This window comes from Eurosta solidaginis, chromosome 2 (genome assembly GCF_040869045.1).
Source record: "Eurosta solidaginis isolate ZX-2024a chromosome 2, ASM4086904v1, whole genome shotgun sequence".
Classification (NCBI taxonomy): Eukaryota; Metazoa; Arthropoda; class Insecta; order Diptera; family Tephritidae; genus Eurosta; species Eurosta solidaginis.
Window position 1 is genome coordinate 93,651,404 of NC_090320.1, and position 8,453 is coordinate 93,659,856.

At 33.0% G+C, this 8,453-nt stretch overlaps 2 long non-coding RNA genes across 2 annotated transcripts; one reads left to right on the plus strand and one right to left on the minus strand.

Annotated features, from left to right (window-relative positions):
* Nucleotides 1-899: 899 nt before the first annotated feature.
* LOC137242284 (uncharacterized) lies at nt 900-3,889 on the plus strand. Its single transcript, XR_010950170.1, has 4 exons — nt 900-1,066; nt 1,126-1,197; nt 1,561-1,863; nt 1,920-3,889. It is a non-coding gene; the product is annotated as an uncharacterized lncRNA (long non-coding RNA).
* A 1,333-nt stretch (nt 3,890-5,222) lies between these two features.
* Nucleotides 5,223-6,971, minus strand: LOC137242285 (uncharacterized). The gene is made up of 4 exons (XR_010950171.1): nt 6,893-6,971; nt 6,689-6,826; nt 6,472-6,628; nt 5,223-6,412 (listed from the first exon to the last, which is right to left on the minus strand). It is a non-coding gene; the product is annotated as an uncharacterized lncRNA (long non-coding RNA).
* Nucleotides 6,972-8,453: the final 1,482 nt, after the last annotated feature.

Sequence of the window (8,453 nt, forward strand, 5' to 3'; positions counted from 1 at the left end):
TGTTATGATCTGACTGAGTGTGCGATAGGCACATTCATGGACAAAAGAGCAGCAGTGCTTGTGGCAAGGTGCAATGACCACGGCGTGTGCACTGGCGTGGATTATTTTACGCGATCACTGCACAGCACTGCTCTCCCCAGTCAATGTTCACACAGGATAATTTATTTTGCACACTGGGATTTCAACCAAAAAAAAAAGAATAATAAAAAAATAATTAAATAAAACCCACTATCGCATTTGCATGGCACACTTCAGCAATGTGACACCCTATACTTACCCTTCACGCCTGGCAGCTCGTTGTTGCAACATTTGGTGGCTGCCTCTATACCCGCCCTACCATTGGCCTCTTAGATGTGATTGAGGCCCCTATACACTACCACTAACTTACCATGAGTCAAACCAAATTAAAGCAAATCAGTTACACATTATTTGAATTATTATTTCAGAATCTGAGGTTTTGCTAAGTCTAGTTAACCTAAACTAATAAACCAAAATAACAATCTTCGTTTGAGTTTAAAAAAATCATAAAAATATATAAATACATTGGACGAACTATAATTAGTCCCCACATACGTATTAACTCTTATATCTTTAAATTCAAAAATTAACTTTGATATACATATGCATGTAAATATGTACATGCGCTATTAGCTACCATTTGCTGCTCCTTGTTGCACGTCTTGTCCATAGGAAAAGAAATAGGATTCTTTTCGGAAGTAGATTTAGACCCGCATGCTGCCAAGATGAGTCGATAAGTCTGTTCAAAAACATATGTTTTTGACGTATGTTTTGTTAAAAGCCCATATCCATAACCATCTCTATTTTGATCGATTAATGGTGCCATAACCGTAAACAGCTGACCATTGCTGTCACGAGCTGGGAATGTTTTGTTTATTAAAAGTGATTGTGCAAAGTGATTGCAAAATTTGGTCATTTTTAATCAAAATAAAGTAAACGAAAACATTTTTAATAGTATTTTTATTAATATTGCAACAAATTGGGTGCATACTTAAATAGTGAAACAATTATGTGGTGAATAAAGCCCCATATATACACGTATCTCAATGTAAGCTGTTCACATATTAAACGTTTAACAAATTAATAAGGATTTTGATATTCTTACAGATTTAATTAAATATAGCACTACATATAGGCGAAGATTTATATATATTTGAGTGCAAGGACGTGAATTTAACAGTAAGTATCTTCAAATAAAACCCGGAAACTGCCACACAAAACCTTTTGGTGCTTAGAGCCGACTGCCGTGGGAAGTGCATTAATACTCTGTCGTTATATTTGGTAGGTTCTGTTAGGGATTGACGGTTGACCATATATACCAACACCAGCAAAGCGGTTGCATATCCTGAGGTGCTCTTACCGTTTGGTCTGTTGGTCGACCAATTGCTTGATCTCGGCATTGAGAGCAATAATTTTCTTATCTCCTGGGTTGGGGTTTCGTCTGCCGGCAATTCCTTCCTATCGCATCTATGAACCGCACTATATATAATGGATAATTAAGAAAAGAAGTAAATAAAACATATATATTTATTCCTGTTTAAGCTAACATGAGCATTGACGAAGAAATTGACCACTTGTTCCTCAGCATAGTGGCGTTATATGCTGAAAGAAGGAAATTATGACAAAAAAGACGATGGCATGCCCGCCCCATTAATGCTAATAGGACTCAAGCCCGATATCACCAAAAGACTTTCTTAAGAATTAAGGATATGGACGAAAGCGAGTTTTTTGCGCATACAAGAATGTCTCTGCCGGTTTATGACACTTTTTTAAAACTAATGGCTCCATCACTGTCCAGCTTCAAACAACAAATTGGTGTGGAAGAACGTTTATTATTACACTTCAGTAAAAAATTTCCAGATATTAACATCGTATATTGTATTAATTAGTATGATTTTTAGGTACTTGGCACATGGTATTCCTTTCAAAAAATAGCTTGGAGCCACAAAATTGGTAAGAGCACTGTGAGGATGATTGTGTTGGAGACTTGAGAGGCTATCTGGCAAACGCTTTCCCCAATATATTGAAGTGAACCCACAGAGCAGCACTAAAAAGATATAACAACTGACTTTTTTCCCAAATGTGGAACATGCCAAATTGTATAGGTCCTATTGATGGAAATCACGTTGCTATAAAATGCCCTCCCAAGTCAGGATCACTGTTTTTTAATTATAAAAAGTTTTTCAACATCGTCTTGTTGGCAGCATGCGATGCTAAATACCAGTTTACCGCTGTAAGCGTAGGAGCTTATGGAAGTCAAAGCGATGGAGGCATTTTTCATGGAACAAGGTTTGGGGAAGATATGTTGGAAAATCGATTACCACTTCCACCAGATACTCCTCTTCCATTATCGCCACAACCCTTTCTGCATTTCTTCGTTGGAGATTGTGCATTTCGCTTAAAAAACAATCTAATGAAACCATATCCGGGAATGAATACGACAAAGGAACGAGTTTTTAATCACAGACTGTCGCGGGCCCGCCGCGTTATAGAAAACGCATTTGGGATTTTGACTGCGCGATGGAGAGTATTGAAAACCAAAATGGAGTTTTATCCTGAAAATGCAGAAAAAATCGTTTCGCATGTTTAGTGCTGCATAATTTCATTATGTTCCACGATACTAGTCGGTGGTATTGCCCAGAAAACTACACTGACGGAGAAGGGGCGAGTGCGGAATGGAGGAACGAACTAAGAACTTGTGGAGATCCGCTGCGGAAAGTACACGCATTTCGAAGAAGGGGCCGAAATAGTACATACGAATATCGGGAATACCTTACCAACTACTTTATGACCGATGGTGCAGTAGCATTTCAAAATCACATCGAGTAATATATTTCAGGAGAACGCAACTTATATACACTTATCTAGAAGTTATTTTACATTTTGACTACCTCCTTATAGATCATTTCATTTCAAAGCAACAACCATTGCTGCTGCACAAACACAATGCTGCTACAAAATCATAAGCTTTTCAAATTATTTTAACATAGAATAATATAATTTATTTCATTTTCTTCTGTATACATACAGTAAAGAACGATACTGAAACAATACTTCATATATTTTTAAAACATATATTATGGTTTTTTATATATAAAGTTAGTTCAAATAATTTCACTAAATCAAAAATTGGTAAAAATTGCAATTCTGCCTCGTGTATATTAAATAGAGCATAATATAATACCACAAAGTTTGTATTTTGCATTCTTATTCTAGTTTTGCACTTTAGTGTTTACACATACTAATATTTAGTATAAAATGGAAAGTGCAAAATTCAAATTAAATATTTTGCCAGAAAACGAAAAATTGAATTCAAAATTCTGAAGGAAAACGAAAAAAAAATTTTAAATACATATTTTTTGTACTTTCAAAAATACGCAAATTTAGTTCATATAAATAACTTTAAAAATCCGTCACGAACTTTGAAACTTTTTGAGCAGAACTTTTAAAAAATCTCTTGTATGCAACTTTGTTTCTTATTCAATTTTGTTATAATAATGTGCAAGTTAGAAAGTGTTAAATTTTCATCCCCTAATGCATGAACAAAAATTTACGTTTGAGCTATTACTAACCAATGGGCAACAAAGCTGCATACTCAAAGATTACTTAAAAATCAATTCTGGCAATGTGTAAACTTTGAAACTTTTATATACGTATAAGATTTTTGTTGTAGATTATGCTATATTTTAAATGAATGTCAATAATAACACATACAGCTGTGAACACGACAATAGCAGTGTGAATTATAAACGCTATTTTTTCCTTTTATTTATTTTCGTTGATTTTAGAAATAACTTCAATGAATTGTATAACCAAACACATGTAAACTAATTTCGAAACATTTTCGGGAAAATGCGAAAATTCGAAAGGTGTTAAAAAATCTTCATGCAAATTTCAAACTTTTGTTTAGAGTTTTCAGAATTTTTTTTAGTATGAAGTTTTGTAGTCTAATCAATTTTAGTATAACAAAGTGCATGTTTGAAGTCTGTCAAAAATCGCATTGATTTTTGCCAATTTTTTTTCAAAGAGCGTTTTAGATTTTCTTCCATATAAATATTTACTCTTTGTATGGAACCAAATCTAAAACACTCTTTGAAAAAAAAAAATTGGGAAAAATCAATGCGATTTTTGAGAGACTTCAAACATGCACTTTGTTATACTAAAATTGATTGGACTACAAAACTTCATACTAAAAAAAAATTCTGAAAACTCTAAATAAAAGTTTGAAATTTGCATGAAGATTTTTTAACACCTTTCGAGTTTTCGCATTTTCCCGAAAATGTTTTCGAAACAAATTTACATTTGTTTGGTTATACAATTCATTTAAGTTATTTCTACCATTAACGAAAATAAATAAAAGGAGAAAATAACTGATAAAATACATCAGTAAGTTTCACTGCTATTTTAGTGCTCGAAACTGTACATCAATATATGTTACGAATAAAACTATTTTGACTATTAATATGAGCAGGTGTTTACATATCTACTATTATAAAAATTTATGTTCTTGTGTGTGTTTCTTTGTTACATTATCACAATTCAATAGTCACCATATTTTTTTATACTCGATTTAACGTATTATTATATTAGGATAGGTCAACGTTCATGTTACATGCAATACAACATATAATATATTAATAAATATAGAAATTAATGTATCACAATTCGATTTTCAATCTACATTTTGTACTTTCTTAGGAATCTCAAATATATCTACATACAAAAATTATTGCAACATTTTATCAGTTATTTGTTTCTTTTATTTAATTTTATTAATTTTAGAAAAAACTTGAAGGTATTGTATAACGAAAACTATGTAAACCAATTTCAAAAACGTTTTCAAACAAATTAGAAAATTCAATAAGTTTTTGAAAATCTTCATAAAAAATTCAAAATTTTTACTTGGAATTTAAAAAAAATTTTGAGTATGGAGTTTAGTAGGTTAATAAATGGGAATTTTGGCAGACTTCAAAATTCCACTCTGTTAGACTAAAATTCATCAACCTACAAAACTCCATACTAAAAAATTTTCTAAAATATCCAAGTAAAAAGTTTGAAATTTTTATGAAGATTAGCAAAAACTTCTAGAATTATGTAATTTGTTTGAAAACGTCTTTGAAATTGGTTTACATAGTTTTCGTTATACAATACATTCAAGTTTTTTCTAAAATTGATAAAATTAAATTAAAGAAACGAATAATCGATAAAATGTTGCAATAATTTTTGCTACTGTTTTTGTGAACAAAACTCTACATCCATTTATACATACAGTTTGTACTTTCATTAGGAATCTCAACTAAACATCCCGTGACATATTTGCAGTCGCATTCATATTGACATATTAAATATATGTCACGGAATGTATTCTTTTTTCTTATTTCTTTATAAACTAAAAAGATAGGTTTTGCTATTGAAAGGCTGGCGTTAAAAAGCGTAAAGAGGCAGACATACAAATATGTATAAAAAGTGGATATACAAAAACTTCTTACTTACATATATTTGTATGCCTGCCTTTTTTGGTAATTGTTTACTTTAGCTCCAAACTGATAAAACACGTCCAGAAATGTTGGCAGAGGTGTCGGGTGACAGGTTTTGACCTCGGTATAAATAATCCAAAGGCGAAAATTAAAAAGTTTATTTCAGGCAATAGATATTTTTAAAACCCGGTTTCAAATTTTCATGTGGCTGCATTTTTAATGATTTTGTTGTAGATCACAATTATGCAGAAATAATTTAGATCGCGTACCCGGCGTTGGATCAGGCTCTCGATTTTGGCTTAACCGGGGGTTATTTGTTTGTTTCTGAACACCTTTTGATAGAAGCAAAATGTTTATTTTTTTCGCCTTCGAATTGATCTCGAGGTCAAGGCCCGTCTTTTGACATCCCTCCCGACGTTTTTGGACATGTTTTAGTGATTGTGAGCTAAAGTAAACAATTACCCATTTGTAGTGCCAGCATTTTTGTTTTAAAATTACAAAAATTGCAATCACTCTACTGGTTGTCATACAAGTATTCCACAATCTCTGCTTCGTCGTTCTCCTCAATCTGAGCTTGAATGACTATCTCAGTGCACCGTTGCATCATCACCGCCTGATTTTTCTTCACATACATCCCTAAAAGTTTGGACGGTCTCCATTATGGCAGCGTCCAATTCATCACGCAAAGCTGCCGTTCGTTTTCGTTCGCGAGGCGTTGATGGCTCAGACTGCGGTTGTGGCATCGGAGACGACTGAGATAAAGCAGATGACAGCTGTGCTGTAGGAATAGGAGGGGACTGTGTATTTATAGATAGCAGCTCAGGTAAAGTGGGAGTTGCAGACGTGACTCGCAAACGGTGGGTGTATTTTTGCCACCTTCAACACTTCTGTTTATATTTTGAGAGCTATGCCGCATTCTGTTGTAATAGAAAATTTGTTCATAATCAAACATGTTAAGTAATTCCATTATACTTACGGTCGCGGTATAATGTGGGCTCTTAAGAACTGAAGACTCTCTAAGAAACCCCACTGCCTTCCATCAGACGCGCCACTTCTTGAAGTGTTTTTACTGCTCTTTATCTCTTTACTAAAACGCTCTCGTAAATTCCCCCAACGCCTTACTACTACTGCCACTATTGGGAATAATCATACCTATGTACGCACATATTATAAGATTATTCATTATTACTTACCATCCACACTTAAATACTCTGCTATATCCTTCCAAGCGGCACTTTTTTATTTGCGTCCTTAAAATTGCGGTTTACCTTGTCATAAAGACATGGGAAATCGCGTACAAATTCAATTAATTTGCAGTCATCCATTATGATCTGCATAAACAATAAACGCAATTAATTTGTCTTTCAAATAAACGAAACAATAGAATTTTTAATTACCAAAACCAAAAATCGGCAAATAAAAAAATTATACACACATACACAAAATGGCAAAAAAAAATAGGCGAATGAACAATCATCTGTTTGTGGATATGGTAGAAAACCAAAATTCAATTGGTTGGCTATGGTATGGTTATGGCGTTATCGTTATGGTATGGCACCATTAATCGATTACATTGATTTCCATAAGGTAGGTTCGATCAGCTGTTTTATCTGGTTATGGTTTTATGGTTATAAGTCACCATTAATCGGGCCTTAAGCAACATTATTAAGTAGGGACAGTGGTGGCTAAATAAACGCAATACTAAAAACTGAGAGCAGCAAGAAGCAAAAGATGAAATTATAAAAAAATATTTCATGCCTTGTACTACGGTACAGTATGTATGTACTTATAAGTAAGTGTAGTTATGCATTTAGAAATCAGGAAAATATGCCCAATAAAATAAGCAGCGGTATGTATATGGAAAATATGAAGAGTTAGGCAAGTAAATAAATAGCGGCAATGACTTTAGTGAGGATACATATTTTAAATTGTGACTGTTGCCGCGCAGGATACCGTGAATCTTTATTGGTAATTAAACATTTTTAAAAAGTTTTGTTTTCCTTTACAAATCGTTTAGAAGTAAGCATAAAATAATCGAAACGGCTCGTTGCTTTTAAGCTTATAAATACACTTATAAAAAATTGTAAAATAAAGCATGTTATAAATTTTTTAAATGATTTAAATGATAATTTTTAAATAATAAAAGTGTTTAGCGACCTTTTTGTGTTATATAAATTTGTTTTTTGCTGGCTCTAGGTCAAAGTTTTGAATATAAACACGTAAGTATTTTTATTTTTTACCAATATATTTCGGTTCCTCAACGTTTGCTGTTTACAAAAATTAGACAATATTTCAAAAATCAATTAATTAACAAATATTCTTAACATACTTTTATTTACTCGTCTGCATCGTGCGATGTGGAGTTCTATCCTGTCTGTTTGTTAGTAAATGTTTGTACAAGTGTAGTTTTGTAGTTTAGTCTGACGTTAGTTGGTGTGTTTATTATGTGCAATACTCCAAGAGTAAATCTCTTCTTATTTTAATGTTCCTGTGCAAGAATTTCGGCTGCGCTGAAGTGCGGCGAGTGGCCAGTAGATGCACAGCGGGCAATTCTAGTTTTCAGTTTGGATTTTGTTGTTCCTACATAAATGCGATTACATGATTCGTCGCTACTACCAATACACGGAATGCAATACGCCACGTTACTTCTTTCTGCTGTGGGTATTTTCGATTTTGTTTTATTATATAAGTGTTTCAGAGTATTCGTAGGTTTATGCGTATTACGTTATTGACTATTAAGACGTACTTTCAATTAAAAGATTTACTTCCAAATTCAAATAGGATAAGTATATATACATTATTTGGACTCTATAGTAAATAGATGTGGCAATCAACTAAAATTAAAGTGGTATAGGAAGCCGACTTCATTAGGACTTAATTCAAAACATCCAAAGTCGATGATAATGAATACAGCGATGTGCTGTATACAAAGGATGATGCGGACTTCCGACGAAATTT